Source organism: Ambystoma mexicanum, chromosome 1p (genome assembly GCF_040938575.1).
Source record: "Ambystoma mexicanum isolate Mex_15411 chromosome 1p, UKY_AmexF1_1, whole genome shotgun sequence".
Classification (NCBI taxonomy): Eukaryota; Metazoa; Chordata; class Amphibia; order Caudata; family Ambystomatidae; genus Ambystoma; species Ambystoma mexicanum.
Genome location: NC_090921.1, coordinates 689,066,569 through 689,085,966, shown reverse-complemented (window position 1 = coordinate 689,085,966; position 19,398 = coordinate 689,066,569).

Genomic DNA, 19,398 nt, shown 5'->3' with positions numbered 1-19,398 from the left:
ATTTAGAAAAACACAGATTTGAAGTTCAAAGTACATGAACAAATGTCAGCATTTAAACAAACAGTGCAGCCGATTTAAAAACACCCATCTTTGAAGTTCAGAAATACAGAGAAAATGACTGCATTTAAACAAGACCAGAAGATTTAAAAACACCCAGATTTGAAGTTCAAAGTACGGGAACAAATGTCAGCATTCTGTCTACATCATCAAGATACCTGTTTCAATGTCTTATGAAGAGCAGAGTTTGCTTACAACAATACTCGCCGTTCTTCTACTGGCTCTTCAATGTTCTTTTCCCTGTATGGCAAACAACCTCCCCGCACTCTACCTCTGTTGGACAAACCGTCAATCTCTATTCCTGCTGCTAATGCCTGCTACATAGATCTCAAGGTCATCCACGAACAGACACACGTACACTTATAGGATGCAGATAGCCATTGTCGCCCGGCCCTGCAGAATGGACCAGGTGACAAGGTCTGGTTGTCGATTCCTTATCTTGTCATTCCTGGTTGCCGCAAGTTGCTTTCACTTTTTGTCGGTCTGTACAAGGTAATAAAAATCATCAACGCTGTATCCTTTCAGTTGTCTTTACCAGCTTCCTGGCGTGTTCATCCAGTCTTCCATACTTCCCTTTTGAAGCCACGTCTTCCTTCTACTTGTTTTGTTGTGCCACCTCCTCCTCTCACCTTGGGTTTTGCTATTGAATATGAAGTACATGACATCCTTGATTCCTGTCTGTCGATATGCTGCCATCAGTATCTGCAAGATTGGACAGGGTATGGGTCTGAGGAGAGGACTTGGGAACCAGTTGGCAACATCCATGCCCTTAAGTAGTGCATTTCTACTTAATGGGGTCCGCGTGTCTTAGTGGGGAACTCTGTTATGCACTTACCTCCTCGGCTGCTCCGGTCGCAACAATGCCCGCCTCGCCCTCCGGGGCTCAGCCAGCACGACGCTCACTGCAGCCATGCTCCCTTTGGTCACCTGGAGCGCGGGGCTTCCGTCCAATTCTGTGACATTGTTGGAGGCTGCCATGGCTGCTCGGGGACGTTGCATTATGCCGGCGGGTGCACCGGCCACTACAGAAGATCAAAGTGATCACTTGATTCCGGCAAGTCACGTGAGGCTGCAAACCTGGAAGCTCTCTACCATGAGCAGTATTTAAGGACCCAGCAATGGTGTAGCAGAGCTTCTCAGCTGCTCTATGAGTGGCGTTTGTTCCTGGTGTGTGTTTGCTTCTTGAATATTGCTCTTTTGGCTTTTTGTGACCCTGGGCTCTTCTTTTTGGATTGGTTCCTGGATTCTCCTTGAGACTTTGTGAACTGGCTATTCATGTGGATTTTGGAACGGACTGTGGCTTTTGGTTTTCCTGGAACTTCTTTTGGATTGTCCCCTTTGGATTTTTGGAACACTAGATTGCTTGACTATTTCTGCTCACCAGAACTGGTGGAACCCTGCAGCAACTTCTGATATCCTTGCCTCCTCCTTTAGTTGCAACCTTGTGCCATTCGGGACAGGTTACCTTGTTTTGTTTCAGTGTTGTCTGGCAGTGGATCATCAACTATCTTCAACCAGCCTTCTCCTGAACTAGGTATGTCTCAGATGCTGGGTGCACAATAAGGGGTACAGGTTGTATGGTGTATGTCATTGATCCTGTTGTTACCTTTTCAACTGCCAAGTGTCTGGGGTTGCCATTTCCTGTTTTACCTTTGGTCCCAATTGCAAACTAGGGAGTGTGATTAGACCTCTCTGACTGGTACTTGGGAAGAAAGGTATACGTTCACCTCGGAACTTCAGTCACAACAATTGTTAACAAGAGCCTGTTAGCATGCTCAGCAGCTCACTATACAAGATCATAAAGTGTTATGTCAGTTTTTCCTTTGCATCGGGGAGCCTAGTGGGCACCCTTATCAGGTAGGCAGCTCAGGTCACGTGCCCCTTTTCCCTTCAATAATTTAGTCTCAGATTAACAATGCTAATAGTGTCCTGTTAAGAGTCAGAAACAATTAAGTACCCCAGAGGCACTCTTCATTGCTATTCCCTGTATTTATGCATGCATGAATAGGATTTCTAAAGCGCAAACCTAGATGGGAAGCAACAGAACACTGTACATAGGGGATGCACCCAGGGAATCTTGCGAAAGTCAGCAGTCATGTGACACAGATCATAGCATATTACTGAGAGGCGCATCAGAGCTTTACTGAGGACCACAAAAGACACAACGCTAAAGTCTAAACCCCAACATCTGCGTGAAGCATAGCATGGATCACAAACGCATGCATCAATTTCCCAAAAGAACAGCCAGCCATTGCCACTAATCAGAAATACCTGGAAAACAATAACCATGGGAGCTTACTAGAAATTAAACGTGGTCTCTGATGACCAAAGAACCCAGTTTAAAAAAAGGGTTGCATGCCTCTGACATCATAAAAATCATCGAAAGGTACATTTTTATTTTATTGAATTGTATGTATTTAATATTTGTAAAGCACGCCAAGCAGGCATTAGGGTGCTGGTTACATGAAACAGGTAATAGTAGGGATACAGGTGAGAGATAGGTACATATACAGGTGCCCAGATAGGAGGACGGTAGTGCTGCAGTCAGTGAGGTGGTGGGTGTGGGAGTTAGAGTCTATTTTTTATGTAGTATGAGGGTTGCCCTAGGCACCTGTGTCCTGAGAGAACAGAAAGGTTTTGAGTTGCTTGCAGAAGATCCCATGTGAGGGTTCTGCTCTCAATTTTTGTGGGAGATTGTTCCAGTGTTCGGCAGCAATGGCAGGGAAGCTGGCGTTCCAGCTCATTTCAATCTGAAGGGTCGGACAGTTAGATCATTGGAATGGAGCGATTGGATGGGTGTAGAAGATTGGGTTTTTGAAATTTTGTTTTGAGGGGTATCTTGGTGCAATGTTAGCTCTGGATTGGTTTGTGATCACTAGTGTTTTGAAAAGGATGTGCTACCTAATGGGTAGCCAGTGGGTCTTTTTCCTGGCCGTTGTGATGGGTCACGTTAAAGAATGCTCAGTGTTGCGTTTCTTTGAAGTACCTGGTGCTTCTTAAGATTTCGAGTTAAGGTGCCTGCAAATAGGGCGTTACAGTAGTCCAACCTAAATCCTATGAGGGCTCTGGCAATTGTGAGGCAGCAGTTTTGGGACAGAAATGGTCTGCAGGTGTGAATGAGTTTAGTCATGTAAGCCACTGAGGAGGCAATGGCGTTGACCTGTCTGTTTAGAGACAGGATGGTGTGAAGGTATAGTCCCAGGATTTTCACTACATTGGATACTGGTATGGTAATACCGTCAATCGTGAAAGTTTTGTAGTTAAGTTCAAGTTTGTTGAGGGTGGACCGTGAGCCTGTAAGGAGGATCTTGGTTTTCTTGTCATTTAGGCATAGCATGTTGGTGGCCATCCATGCTTGGATTGTGTCATATTTGGAGTTCAGGGCAGTGGAGTCGGTAGCATAGTTTCCTGAGACGGATATGAGTATTTGTGTGTCATCCACATAGTTTCTGTAGGAGATGCCCAGACTGTCTAGGATGTCAAAAAGTGGTTTTGTGATTATTTTATAGATACAGTGTAAAAGAAACACAGTAGACTTGGGGGACTTCGCAGTCGATCGGGGAGGGTGCGGCACAGGCTAGGTCAAAGAAGACTCTGAAGGATCTGTTGGACAGGAAGGACGAGATCCAGATAGTGGCTTGGTCTGACAAATGCACAGCTGAGGCGAGGTGTTGGCAGAGGATGCAGTGGTCAACCAGGTCGAAGGCTGCTGATAGGTCTAAAAGGAGTAGGAGGGAGACCTTGCCAGAATCTTTGGCATCGTCCATCTGGTTGTTTAAATCCTGGAGTGCTGATTCTGTGCTGTGCCCAGGTCTGAAGCCCAACTGCCTTATGCCCAGAAGATTGTTGGCTTCCAGTTAGGATTGGATTTGGGTGCAAGCTACTCTGTCCAGTATTTTGAGTAGGAATAGGACTGTAGTGATGGGGAGATAGTTGGTGGGGATGTCAGGATCTAATGATTTTTAGGGGGTGGACCCATGCATCCTTGAGGCTGGTGGGTCCTTGCAGGTGGTAAATGAGGCATTAATCATGGCACTGATAAAAGGCGCCAGTTTCGGGGCACAGTTCTTGATCACAGAAGCTGGGCAGGTGTCACCTTAGCATCTTTTGGGTATCAGGCTTTGAATGATGCTCATGGTTACTTGTGGTGAGATTGTCTTGAAGTGGAAAGCCAGGGGTGCAGGTAGTAGTGGTGCTGTCTTGAAGGGGGTGGTTAGGGTAAGGGAGTTCTGTTTTAGTAGAATCTTGTTTTGTCGGGAGGCCAGTTTGCCCAGCAGTGCATTTTGAATGTTGATGCACCATGCTTGGTCATTGTTGCAACTGTCTTTGGGGATGGTTGGTGTTTCTAGTTCGCATAGAATATCAAAGAGTTCTGGAGTTGGTGATTCTATTGTTGTAGGTAGATTTGTTCGTCAGAAGGAGGACATTTTTATAGGATTTACTATTGTTAGGAGTTTACTTTTGTTTGGGTTGGAAGGTGAGTTCTTCCAAGTGGTTCCAGCTTCTTGTTTTTTTAAGCATAGGGCTTTAAGGTCTGGAGTGAACCAGGAGTTGCAGTGTGAGAGGGGTCTGGCTTTCCGCTGAGTTAGTGGTGCCACTTTGTTAATGGCTTTTGCCATGGTTGTTTTGTAGGTTTCAAGCAGGGCTGTCGGGTTGTCTGGCATGGCTGCTTGGTAGGTGAGGATTTCTGATAGTAATGGGAGGATGTTTGCTGCTGTGAGGTGTTTTGAGTTGCGCGAGAGGCTAGGGAGGTTACGGGTGCTGGTATTGGGAGTACTCGAGCGCGGAAAGGGTTAATGGTATCATGTTATGGTCTGACCATGGATAGGGTGTTGGAGGTTATGGTGATGGGGCAGTTAATTTCGACAATACAGTCGACTATCCACCCCCTTGTGTGGGTGGGGGTGAGGATGCATTGTAATAGTCCAAGTGTAGTCAGTGCGTCAGAGAGCAAAGATCATTGCTGTCCTTAGTGTCGTTGAATCCCAGCTTAAGGTCACCAGGAGCAGAATCTGTGAGGAGGGCTTGGAGTTGGCATCTACGGCTCGTGGGATGTTTTCCTCAAAGATAGAGATTGGCCTGGGTGCTCTGTATACTATGTGGATGGTTAGTGTTGAGGTGTGAAAGAGAGAAACTTTGAGGGGGAGTAGTTCACTGGAGGTGGTTGTGTCATTGTTGATCTCTCTAATTACAAGGGAGTCTTTGGCAATCAGGGCTACCCCTCCTCCTTTGGAGTGTGATCTGTCTTTCCTAAATATAGTGTAGTTGGGTGGAATGGCCAGCGCCTTGATGCCTTCAGGCCATAGTTTGCGCTTTATAAATCTTAAATAAATAAATAGAGGTATGGCGGTCTTGTGTGGTGATGAGGTCTGTGATATCCAGCGCATGTGCAGTCAGAGATTTGGCATTGGCTAGATCCCCTTTGAAGAGCAGGAACGTCTTGTGGGTGAGGTTCAGTTTTGCATTTGGTTGTTAGTCTTTGTGTTTGGGTGTTGTGTGTTGGGCCTAATTCAAGGAGTCCAAGCCAAAGGGGCATTACATAATGTATCAGGCATCATTGCCATAGGGGCATCACATAATGTGTCAGGCATTGTTGCCATAGGGTCATCGCATAATGTGTCAGGCAGCATTGCCATAGGGGCATTGCATAATGTGTCAGGCAGCATTGCCATAGGGGAATCACATAGTGTATCAGTCAGCATTGCCACAGGGAGATCACATAATGTATCAGGCATCATTGCTATTGGGGCATCACATAATGTATCAGGCATCACTGCTATAGGGGCATCATATAGTGTATCTGGCAGTATTGCCCTAGAGGCATCACATAATGTACCAGGCTTCATTACTATGGGGGCATCACATAATGTATCATGCAGCATTGCCATGGGGGCAACTCATAATGTATCAGGCATCATTGCTATGGGGGAATCATATACCTCGCCACCCTTAAGCGCAAGTGTGGGCAGCTGAGAGGAAGTGGAGGGCATCAGATGCACCCTCTTACAAACTGGCCTGCCGATTGCTCCAAAGGCAGTACAGACTCTCTGTCCTCTCTAAGAAGAGAGCCTACATCCAAGCCTGCATCTCCATGGCATCTAACAACTCAGCTGAACCTTTCAAAATCTACAAGGAGCTGGCCAATCGTGCTGCAGTCTCTACCTCTCCTGTTCCCTCCCACACTCTCTGCACGGCCCTTGCTTCTCATTTCACCACTAAAACTCTGGACATCTTGTCCACTCACTCTTCCTCCTCCTCTGTCACCCCTGGCCCGTCTTCGGCTGCTTCCCCTCCTCCTTCTATCCCCTGTTCACCACTGACAATATTTCTAGACAAGTCAAATCTAAGAAAGTGTCATCAAGGCAGGCTCTCCCCTGCTCATCGAGAACCATCAAGGACCACATTGACGTTTTGGCTCCAGCCTTGGAAGATTTCTGCAAACACTTCTTTGCCACTGGAACCTTCCTCTCCCCCTTTAAGCACTCCCTTGTACACCCCCTTCTTAAGAAGCCCTCTACCGATCTTTCCTCTCAGGCTAGCTATCACCTGATCTCCATCACTCCTTTCCTGGGCAAGCAACTGGAAAAGCTGGCCATCTCTGAGCTTAACCTGCATACTAAATCTGTTGGTTATCTCCACGATCATTAGTCTGGCTTCAGAGCTGCCAGAAGCATGAAAACTGCTCTCCCGAACACCCATGAAGACTTGGTCTCTAATCTTAACTATAATCTTCCTTCTGTCCTCATTCTCCTTGATCTAGCCTCTGCTTTTGATATGGTCAACCATGCCATCCTGCTTAATCGCCTCCAGGACAACCTGGATATCACTGGTCAGGTCCTGTCTTGGTTGACATCCTTTCTCAATGGCCGAACATCCCAGGTCCAACTGGGGTCTTTCCTCTCTTTTATCTCTCGCTCTACTCGTGGTGTTCCCCAGGGGTCTAACCTTTCTCCCTGGTGATTCGACCACTGCCTGGCACCTCTGGCCCTTCGGATTGCTACATTCTGTTCTAACTTTCAGTGTTATGTGGATGACACCCAGCTCTCCTTGAGGCTCCCTTCAGCCACCTCTGCTCCTTCTCTCATACCAGATTGTCTGGCCGCAATTCAGGAATTGTGTGCTGCCAATGATCTCTGCCTTAATGCCAGTAAGACCGAGATCCTCCTCATCGAGACATCTGCTCACTCCCTTCCTCTCTCTCTCTCTGGCTGCCCACACTGGTCCCGCTTCCTGCTCCTACTTATGAGGCTAAGAACCTTAGGGTCATCTTCGACTCCACCCTCTCTGTCTCTCCTTACATCTCTGACGTCTCTAAGAAGTCTCACTTTCAGCTGCACCTCCTCAGAGGTATTCTACCTTTTCTCACTTTCCGCAAGAAGCTCACTGTCTATAAAGCCCCGGAACTCTGCAGGATGGACTATTACATCCGCCTCCTTCTAAATCTGCCTGTCTCCACTCTTCAACCTTTACAACTCATCCAGAACAGGACTGCAAGACTGGTCCTTGGCCTCAAGCACAAGGATGTATCTCTCCAGCTCTGCACTGGCTCCCTGTGGCTGCAAGGATCAGATTCAAGACCCTTTGCATCATCCGCAAGGCTTTCTGGGGCCTGTGACCGCACTACCTCCGACTTTCTCTTCCCAAACATCTTCCTTCTCGAGCTCTCTACTCATCCACCTGCAATTCTCTGAGAGTCAGATGCTTTTCCAAGCAGAGAATGGGAGGGAGTGGCATGATCTCTTTCCTCGGGTAGGGCCTCTCTATGGAACAGCGTCCATGCCTCTCTCAAACTTGAGCAGAACCCCCTCCGGTTCCAGAAGCAACTCAAGACCTTCCTTTTTGGTTCCGCTTTCTCTCTTCCTCTCTCTTGCTAATGTTCCTGATTGCTCCGCACACTGGTTACCTGGCCACCCCTGAACTCAGGCCCAGGCTCCTGCATGTCCAGTTACCCTGGCACTGCCTCCGGGCTCCCTCAGCGCTTATGGGTTTGTATCTGTAAACCCTACTCTCCCTTCTCTTTGTACTTAAGAGCCACCCTCTGGCAGCACTTATTGAGTCACCTGCACTTCTCCTTACCCCACACACCCCTTTGGCACTTCTCCCCTCCTCTCTTCCCCACACTTGCACAATCTGAATGACACAAGGCCTAGTAATATCTTTGTTTGTACTCCTTCTGTTTCCCCCTCCTTGTCTTGCTGCGCCTAGAAATACTTGTGTACAGGCACGTTGTAAATGAGTAATCATATCATATAATTATAAATAAGTATGATCATATCATAGTGTATCAGTCAGCTTTGCCAGAGCTTTGCCCCATGGGCATCACATAATGTATCAGGCATCGTTGCCATAGGGGATTCACATAATGTTACTGCCAGAGTTGGTGAGGCAGCACCTCGGGCAGGAGGTAGTGGTTCGAGTGAACCCTCACGTTTTTTTAACGGCATGTGCAGGCTAAGTGCATTGACATAAAGGCTGGACGTGTGTTGTTTCGGGAATTTCCTGTGATGTTTAGCCTTATTGCAGATCCATATTGCAGGTTGGGTCGGGAGGCCGGCATTTGGGGAAGATGCTAAACTTGTGCGGGCTTGGAGGACGGCGTTTCTTAGTCGTGGCGCTTTTGAGGTGAGTGTCTGTTGCTCGCGGGTGTGTAAGGGAACTTGCGGTGACTTTCAATTTGGGTAGAACGAGTGGCTTAAGGGTGGTGGGGGTGTGACTTGGTGCATTGCCCTGGATGGCGTTGTGGTAGAGAGCGCAGAGTAGGAAGAGTGTGTAAACTTAATTGTAGAGGAATCTGGACGAGGGTGCTGCATTACAGGCCGTACAGTTTGGGCGGTAACATCAGGGCAAACATACCTTGCAGGGTATAAGTGGATCTGGCCATCGATGGCCTGACAGGGAATGTCTCTAGAGGCCTTGGTAGCGGGCCTTAATAGGGGCCGGCATCGTTGTTGGCTTTGTAAATAAATATATGGCTATGTTGATTTAATTTGCATACTTCAATGTTTATAGCCTTGGCTACTCTGCTTGTTGTACACTTGGTTTTCTTCTTCATGTTCTCATAAATAATACACCCTTATGTGGACCTAAGTTTCAAATTGATCTTGTTTTCTCATTTACACATTGTATTGGACGTTGTCAGTTGGTTCTTGTCTCGGGACTCCCCTTCTAATGTTCTGACAGCCTAAAAGACACAATCAAACTACTGAATTATAAGTTATGTCCAATACCTGGACCTGAAAGAAGAAGGTGGACAAAGGCTGTTCATTGGGAAATACAAATGGTACCTCAAAACCCAAATGAACAAAGGAAAGATGGACCAACCCCTGGACGAACAGTCTGGTGGCACTAATCAGAGCTAACCACAACACTTGCAAACATATCTCAAGCAATCCACAAACCTGAAGTGAAGTCACATTCACCGAGAAGAAGGGAGGACAGGCCTCTCACAGAGGCACGAAATGACCGCCCGCCCAACCACCATCCTCCAATCCTACGAAACAATAAAAAAGTGGCTCCTGTAGAAATACCTGCAGACGGAAGAAAGTTCTGCCCCTCCCTCCACCAACAGTACTGCATTACTGTATGGAGAGAAATCCTGCACTCCCTCCACCAACAGTACTGCATTGCAGCATTGAAAAAAATCCCACCCTCTCTCCACCAACAGTACTGCATTACTGTACAAAGAAACCTCCTGCCCTCCCTCCACCAACAGTGCTGCATTACTGTACAAAGAAAAATCCCACCCTCTCTCCACCAACAGTACTGCATTACTGCACGAAGAAATATCCCACCCTCCCTCCACCAACAGTACTGCATTACTGTACAAAGAAAAATCCCGCCATCCCCCCACCAACACTACTGCATTAATGTATGGAGAAAAATCCTGCCCTCCCTCCGCCAACAGTACTGCATTACTGTATGGAGAGAAATCCTGCCCTCCCTCCACCAACAGTACTGCATTGCTGCATTGAAAAAAATCCCACCCTCTCTCCACCAACAGTACTGCATTACTGTACAAAGAAACCTCCCGCCCTCCCTCCACCAACAGTACTGCATTACTATACGAAGAAAAATCCCGCCCACTCTCCACCAACAGTACTGCATTACTGTATGAAGAAATATCCTGCCCTCCCTCCACCAACAGTACTGAATTACTGTACGAAGAAAAATCCCGCCCTCCCTCCACCAACAGTACTGCATTACTGTATGAAGAAATATCCCGCCCTCCCTCCACCAACAGTACTGAATTACCGTACGAAGAAAAATCCCGCCCTTCCTCCACCAACAATACTGCATTACTGTATGGAGAAATATCCCACCCTCTCTCCACCAACAGTACTGCATTACTGTACGAAGAAAAATCCCACCCTCCCTTCACCAACAATACTGCATTACTGTATGAAAAAATATCCCACCCTCTCTCCACCAACAGTACTGCATTACTGTATGGAGAGAAATCCTGCCCTCCCTTCGCCAACAGTACTGCATTACTGTATGGGGCGAAATCCTGCCCTCCCTCCACCAACAGTACTGCATTACTGTATGGAGAGAAATCCTGCCCTCCCTCCACCAACAGTACTGCATTACTGTATGAAGAAAAATCCCACCCTCTCTCCACCAACAGTACTGCATTACTGTATGTAGAAAAATCCTGCCCTCCCTGCGCCAACAGTACTGCATTACTCTATGGAGAGAAATCCTGCCCTCCCTCCACAAACAGTACTGCATTGCTGCATTGAAAAAAATCCCACCCTCTCTCCACCAACAGTACTGCATTACTGTACAAAGAAACCTCCCGCCCTTCCTCCACCAACAGTACTGCATTACTGTATGAAGAAAAATCCCACCCTCCCTCCACCAACAGTACTGCATTACTGTACAAAGAAAAATCCCGCCCACTCTCCACCAACAGTACTGCATTACTGTATGAAGAAATATCCCGCCCTCCCTCCACCAACAGTACTGTATTACTGTACGAAGAAAAATCCCGCCCTCCCTCCACCAACAGTACTGCATTACTGTACGAAGAAATATCCCACCCTCCCTCCACCAACAGTACTGCATTACTGTACGAAGAAAAATCCCGCCCACTCTCCACCAACAGTACTGCATTACTGTATTAAGAAATATCCTGCCCTTCCTCCACCAACAGTACTGCATTACTGTACGAAGGAAAATCCCGCCCTCTCTCCACCAACAGTACTGCATTACTGTACGAAGGAAAATCCCGCCCTCCTTCCACCAACAATACTGCATTACTGTACGTAGAAAAATCCCACCCTCCCTCCACCAACAGTACTGCATTACTGTACAAATATATCTCCCGCCCTCCCTCCACCAACAGTGTTGCATTACTGAACGGAGAAAAATCCCGCCCTCCACCCACCAACAATACTGCATTACTGTATGAAGAAATATCTCACCCTCTCTCCACCAACAGTACTGCATTATTGTACGAAGAAAAATCCCGCCCTCCCTCCACCAACAATACTGCATTACTGTATTAAGAAATATCCTGCCCTCTCTCCACCAACAGTACTGCATTACTGTACAAAGAAACCTCCTGCCCTCCCTCCACCAAGAGTACTGCATTACTGTACCAAGAAAAATCCTGCCCACCGTCCAACAGTACTGCATTACTGTACAAAGAAACCTCCCGCCCTCCCTCCACCAACAGTACTGCATTACTGTATGAAGAAATATCCCACCCTCTCTCCACCAACAATACTGCATTACTGTACGAAGAAAAATCCCACCCACTCTCCACCAACAGTACTGCATTACTGTACGAAGAAAAAGCCCACCCTCCCTCGGCCAACAGTACTGCATTGCTGTATGGAGTAAAATCCCGCCCTCTCGCCACCAACAGTACCACATTGCTTTATGAATGAAAATCCCACCCTCCCTCCACCAACAGTACTGCATTACTGCACGAAGAAAAATCCCGGCCACTCTCCACCAACAGTACTGCATTACTGTATGAAGAAATATCCCGCCCTCCCTCCACCAACAGTACTGCATTACTGTACGAAGAAAAATCCTGCCATCCCCCCACCAACAATGCTGCATTAATGTATGGAGAAAAATCCTGCCCTCCCTCCGCCAACAGTACTGCATTACTGTATGAAGAGAAATCCTGCCCTCCCTCCACCAACAGTACTGCATTGCTGCATTGAAAAAAAATCCCACCCTCGCTCCACCAACAGTACTGCATTACTGTACAAAGAAACCGCCCGCCCTCCCTCCGCCAACAGTACTGCATTACTGTATGAAGAAACCTCCCGCCCTCCCTCCACCAACAGTACTGCATTACTGTACGAAGAAAAATCCCGCCCACCGTCCAACAGTACTGCATTACTGTACAAAGAAACCTCCCGCCCTCCCTCCACCAACAATACTGCATTACTGTATGAAGAAATATCCCACCCTCTCTCCACCAACAATACTGCATTACCGTACGGAGAAAAATCCCGCACACACTCCACCAACAGTACTGCATTACTGTACGAAGAAAAATCCCACCCTCCCTCCACAAACAGTACTGCATTACTGTATGAAGAAATATCCCACCCTCTCTCCACCAACAGTACTGCATTACTGTACGAAGAAATATCCCACCCTCTCTCCACCAACAGTACTGCATTACTGTACGAAGAAAAAGCCCACCCTCCCTCCACCAACAGTACTGCATTGCTGTATGGGGTAAAATCCCGCCCTCTCGCCACCAACAGTACGGCATTGCTGTATGAAATGGCAATGCCAGTGCTTGCCCTCTACCATTGTAAAGCGCCTTGATGCTGTCGAGCTACATTTGCACTATAAGCAATCAAATACAAATGAATTCAAGAGTTTTAATGTTTTTTTTGATTGATAAAGCTGAATAAATCAACGTTTCATTAATTTACAAAAGTTTAAAATTTACAAATAATTTCCAAATACAAATTGTTGACATTGTTACAGAAAAATCAAAACATTACAAAGTGTTGTATAAAGCAAAACAAGATAGGTACAATTTGGTTGGTAAAGGTTAAATAGTGGTTGCAAATAATGATTTATTCCTGTGATAACTTCAAAGAAAATCTCAAATGTAACAGCATTTACAATTTAAAACTATATTTAACATAGAGGTTTAAACTTCTGTTATGATAAGCGTGTACACTCGTTACATGTATGCTAATCCTTCCGCAGGGCTAACCACAGTCTTACTGCTTGGTGAGAAAGGACGAACTATCAATTCAGTTCAGGTTTAAAAGTTCGAGAGACAAAGTTACTAGTCCAATAACGGTGCATTCACAAGTTTCGTTAAGGCAGTTCTAATGCTGAGACGCAGAGTACAAAAATAATGGTCATAGATTATCTGCGTTACATGAACACAAGGGAATTCTGTTCTGATAAACGTACTTATTCATTGAATGTATGTGATTACATCTCCAGAATTAGCCATGATGTTTATCTTGCTAATAAATGAGAAAAAATACAGACTTTCAATTCAACCCAAACATGACTGCTACATAAAATGGAATTACTAGTCCAATGAAAGTGCAGTCAAGAAGTTCATTGCAGCAATTCTGATATTAGAACGCGGAGTACAGAGAATCATTTGCCTGCATTACATACTTGTAGATAATCAAAGTGTTTAGCGAAATACTTTTCTCTTTGTGTGGAGAGGTTGGGACATTGTATAATCAGGTGACGCTAAGTCTCAGGCTGTTTTTTGTTGCCACAAAAACGACAGATATTCGTTTCATTACTGATTAGTTTAAATTTAGCCTTTGGGTCTCTTGTAGGCCATATGTTAAATCTTAAACGTAACATAGCAGCTCTATATGATAGAGACAGATAATTTGCTAAGTACGGTTCCGTGGTACGGAACTCTTTCTCTCCAAATGGGTTATTTCTGAAATCTTTGTACAGTAGACATTGTTTTTGTGTCTCAATCGAGTCAGCCAAGTAGATTTTCGTGTTGCCTCTATCGGGGTCAGACATCAACACCTCTATTGTTAAGTCCGCTTCAGCAGGAATCTGATAAATGGCCATTCTCCATCTTTTGGCAAAATTATGCCCAGTTGTAAGTATATTCTTTGATAAATTCTTTAGGAGAGTTTCCAGATTTGGGGTCAGAAGATACTTTCTAAATAGAGCGCAAAGGCGCAATCGATATAACCCATTTAAGGAGATTAGTCCCAATTCGTATCTAACCCATGCGACTGGTAAACATTGAGGCAGGTTTAGGGGCTTTCTCCAATATTTCCCTTCTTTCTGATTGTATTAAGTCAGAACAAAGCTTTTTAAATAAAAAGTAAATGTTGGGTGGCTTCGGACGAGGCCCCCCCTTCCACGCACGGACACAAGTGTATCCTGCTTCGTGCACTGGATTTTCATCCGTCTTTGAAGCAGAGGAGGGAGCTGTAGGAGGAAGGCTTATGACATCAGGAACAAGGCACACCTGTTTCCCAAAGGAAAAGGGAGAGGCACAATGTACCAATCCCGCAAGCCCGACCCTCTTACACCAGAGGCTACTGGCCCACCCAAAACTGTGGAGTGTCGCGGCACAAAGTACAGTCATCCAGGCCAGGGGTCTTTGGGGAGCTGACATAAATGCACACATCATTGAGCTTTGAAGGAAGTGGAAAAAGCAAGCTTTAGAATGACAATCACTGTAATCAATTACTGATATTTCAATAAACTGAAATAAGCACAATTTAACCCCATGGACCCTGGAGAAGTTCAGAAAAAATGTGTGGTGATTCCGCCGAAATTAGGCTATATGGTGATTTTCTGCATGCCCCCCTCGAACACCCGTCTCGCCCATCTCTAAATGTTTCTGTATGTGTAGTCGAGCGCCAGCAGCCCCTCTCCCGGTCCACCCACCCAAGATGTTGTAACTTCACTCCTCATCACCACCCTCTCCACCCACACCCTCGTTCCCACAGCCATACACCCCCATTCCTCCCTTTAATGCCCGGGATCAACCCGATCCAACACACCGCCGCCATCAATATAAATTCCACCAAGTTCTACCCAAGATTTGTGATAACGGTAGACTTCCCTTGCAGGAAACGCGTCTTGCGGGAACACGCCTATGGGAAAGGGGGGTCCCCTCAGGAACCCTGAAAGTTATCTATGGGGCAGCATATTCAGCAAGAGTTTGAACACAAACGGCTGCAGTGACCACTGACAACTGCCCTAGTTATCTGAATCCCGGATCAACAGATCTCAAAGGAGGGGAAAAAACTCCACACGGCCTGACAAGACAGTCACTATGTGGGGATTCTGTGACGCAGAAACTAAAATACAACCAACATGTTTTATAACAGAAAGAAAGCAAAACCAACGGGCACCTACAGAGGGGTTTTAGCCCCTTCCTTGACCGTGTGAAAACCAGGGTCACGTGAACGCAACAGGGGTACTTGATATCTCCCTGCTCAGGTGCCAAATTCTGACCACGTTCCTAGCCCAGGACTGGTTCATTTCTGACATAATCATTTATCTTTCCAGGTCAAGGATTGCATCATTTACTGTGCAGTCCATGACGCACTATGGGAAGGAGCAACTGCACGCTTTGCACTGGGAACATATTCCCAGTAGTTTAATATACTCTGCAAAAGCAAATCTGAGCAAAAGAAATCTGGTGCATAGATCACCACTATTCCTTTTGCACGAGGAAACTAAACACAGCTTGGTAAAAGGTACAGTGTTATTTGCAGTGGAACAACCTGAAGGAATGTAATAACTGTAAAAAAACAGTCTTTCATTTAGCGTCTTGCCTCAGAGAACTTCACCGGTACGTTTGGTCCACCTCCCAATGACGAAAGACAGCACTTAATGCAGTATTAATATTATTGATAACCATCACCATTGCATATGGCATTTACTTGCCCCCAGCACTGCACTCCAAGTGGTTGTTGTTAATAGAGTTTGGCAAGCCAATGAGGGGTGCAGCCTGGCTTGAGCCAATTATCTGGCTCTGGCTCGACTCTAGACCCTCTAGAAAACAAGAGCCAAAGAAGAGCTGAGCTAGACATTAATGGCGCTGCACTTGCCCAAGATTGGAGTTAATGGTGGGAGCTGAAAGTAGGCAAAACGACGCAGATGGGCAGATGACTGAGAAAGCAGGGTTAGAGAGGGTAGGGAGGGCAAAGCAAAGTGAGCGGAAGGCAAGGAGAGAAAACCGATAAGGGAGACACAAATGGGGCGAGAGCAGAGACTCAGAAGTAAATGCGGGTATGCTGAAAAACAAGATGAAAAAGTGGTGTACACTGAATTCCCTCAGTGCAGTCTGAGTCTATTTGTCTAGTAATGTCACAGGGGTCACGGGTGCATCTAGCAGCAATCACCCCCTCAGTTAAATGCACAGTCGATCTCAGCAGCGCATGCACTGTTTGTGGAGCCGACTGACGCCAATACTTATTCAGCACATGGAAGAAAATGTAGTGACAGCCTCCTACTGAAACGTCAGCTATGGAGAGAGAGAGGCACACTAAATGTGAACTAGGGTGCAGCAAATCCTGCCATCTCTGAGTACTGAGTACAATGTAATGCCGCTATCAAAAAAGCATTTAAGCATCTTTGGTAAAGCCACTAGAAGAACTCTCGAATATATAACTAACATCGGCACAGCTATTGGAAACATGCGGCATCCACTCTAATATTGTTAGTATGGATTGTACTGGGCGCAGACCTAGCTTTGCGAAGCAACAGGGTGGTTTACAATCATAGGGGAAAGAACACATTGCAGGAAGAAGAGAAAAGGGTACTGGGGAGCTAACCACAGGGGAGGACAGGCAATTGGTAATGGTAATGGTATTGTTTATTTATTTAGCGCCTATACACAGGCAAGTGGTTCAAAGCGCTCAAGGAGGGAAAGAGCACATGTAAAAACAGTCACTCAGAGCCCTTGAATTTCTGAGATGATAACGGTCTGCACAGGCATATTAAGTGAATTTGATACATTTAACAGCTTAGATACAGCAAATAGGCCTGGCAGCGATTCAGCATTTTTTTTCAAGTGCACATTAAGGGGTGAAGACAGGGGAGAACCAAGTGTGCCCAGTCAGTAGAGACTGGTGAAGTGTGGAGAGAGAGGTTCTCAAGGTTATTACAAGTGCAGTGGGGTGTAGGGCCTTGCAGCAAGTGCAGAAGGACTGGCAGGGGTGCCTGGGACCTGTGAGCCTCTGAGGTACACCAGATGGCCAGTCAATACGCTGTGTGGAAGGAGGGAGAGAAGGAAGAGCAGAGAGCTAGGTTAGCAGGGTAAGGTGAGAGAGAAGGAAGAGGAAACGAGGAAGGTCTTGAGGAGTTTCTGGAACTTAAGAGTTTCAGGCTCAAGACAGAAGTTAGCTAGGAAGCTGTTCCAGAGGGAGGCACCTGCTGAGGAAAGGGATCCCCCTCCAAATCTCTGCTTGGAGAACCGGCTCACTCTCAGAAGGTTGGAGGTAGATGAGCGGAGGGCTTGAGAGGGAAAGCATTTAGGAAGGCAACGTTGAAGGTAAGTAGGTCCCAGGCCCAGAAAGCCTTGTGAACAGTGCAGAGGGTCTTGAATTTGATCCTTGCAGCCACAGGGAGCCAGTGAAGGGATTTCTTAACCAGAGAGATGTAGTCCCTGGACTTGAGGCCAAGAATAAGTCTTGCGGTTCTGTTCTGGATGAGTTGCAGAGGGCGCAGACGGAAGCCGGGAGGTTGAGGTAGTAATCCAGCCTTTAGAGAACTAGGGCTTTGGAGACAGTGAGCCGCTGAGGGAAAGTGAGAAAAGGTAGAGTGCCTCTAAGGAAGTATACTGATAGACTTTTTTTAAATGTCAGAAATTAGAGAGGAGAAGGAGAGAGTGGAGTCGAAGATGACCCCCAGGTTTTTGGCCCACAGGGGTGGGTAGAACGAATGGGCCAAGTGAGGCCAGCCAGAGTGAGAGTGGGAAGGTGGGAGCAGGTATCCCAATGAGAACAATCTCAGTTTTACTGGCATTGAGACAAAGGTCATTTGAAGCACATCATGACTGAATAGCGGACAGACAGTCAGGTATGAGTGAGAAGGAGGAGGTGGATGAGGGTAGCCTGAAGGATAGTTGTGTGTCATCCGCATAACACTGGAAATTAGAGGTGAAAGTGGCAATCCCACGTGCCAGGGTAGCCTTGTAGACGTTGAAGAATCAGGGGGATTTTTTAGAACCCTGGGGTAGCAAGAGATCGGCAAGCAACCTTGAGGAAACAATCAAGAGCAGATCACTGAGTCTCAGGTAGGGTGCGCAGCATCCATTTCAACAATTGCATGAAATAGGCAGAGTAAGCTGAGCATAGGGAAGCTGGGAAAGGAAATCGCAGGCCGCTATGTGCAAAGCTGTGAGGGTGAAAAAGGTGGAAAATACCCTCCACCCACCACTCCTCAGTGAAACACACTGTAAATATCATCATATGCAGTGACAGTTTAGAAGGGCCAAACTTTCCACAGTGAATTGTTGAATGTGTACTGGCGCTAAAATAGCTCATTGGGTTAATCACTATCTGCGCCACCCTAAAGAAGGCAAAGCCAATCAGGTGGCTGGAAACGTGGACGAGGACACACATTCACACACGGGGAAGAGCCATTGACCAATTAGGTGGCTGAAACAGTAGGTGAGGATATACATTCTCCGTCCACTGTTCTAGCCACCCGAGGCACTTCCGCAGCTGGTTCAATTTTTTTAAAATGTTTTTATGTGGGGAGGCAACAGGCAGCCTCACCCTGTTGCCTCCCCAACCCTATACTGCCCAACCAAACAAAACCTCTCCCCCACTCCATCCCTCCACACTTATCTGCGGGACCCGAACTTTGAGCTCCAGTCCACCACACCTCCCGCTCCGGTCGCTGCCAAAGAAATGGAAAGGGGACTTAGTCCCTTTTCCCTATGACGTTCGCCATCTTTATTTTTGAAAACATGTTTTACTTCAGAGATTGCAGTCGCTTGCAGCGCCAATCTCTGGTGGAAAAAAAAAGAAAGCCATTCGTACTCCGGATGAACTCTGAGGTGCAAATGACTTTCATGCCTAGCTCATGCCTAACATGGTTCGGGCTTGTGGGCCGTTAGCATCCATGTACGCCCTCCCACCGGGGCATGAATGCCATAGTCTACCTCTTGCGTTGCTCCCTCCACGTGAGGCTATTCCCCCAGTTGTCTCTATTTTGATTGTGGGGAGGCAACAGGGAGTATCTCCCTTTTGCCGCCTCATGCCCAAACCTTCCTCTCTCCCCTAAGGCCACCCACATCCTTCCCCTACCATCTCTCCCCCCGGCCTCCCCACTTATCTGCTGGACCAGAGTTTTTTGCTCTGGTCCCAGCACTCCTTACTAATCTTAGCTCTCTGGGAA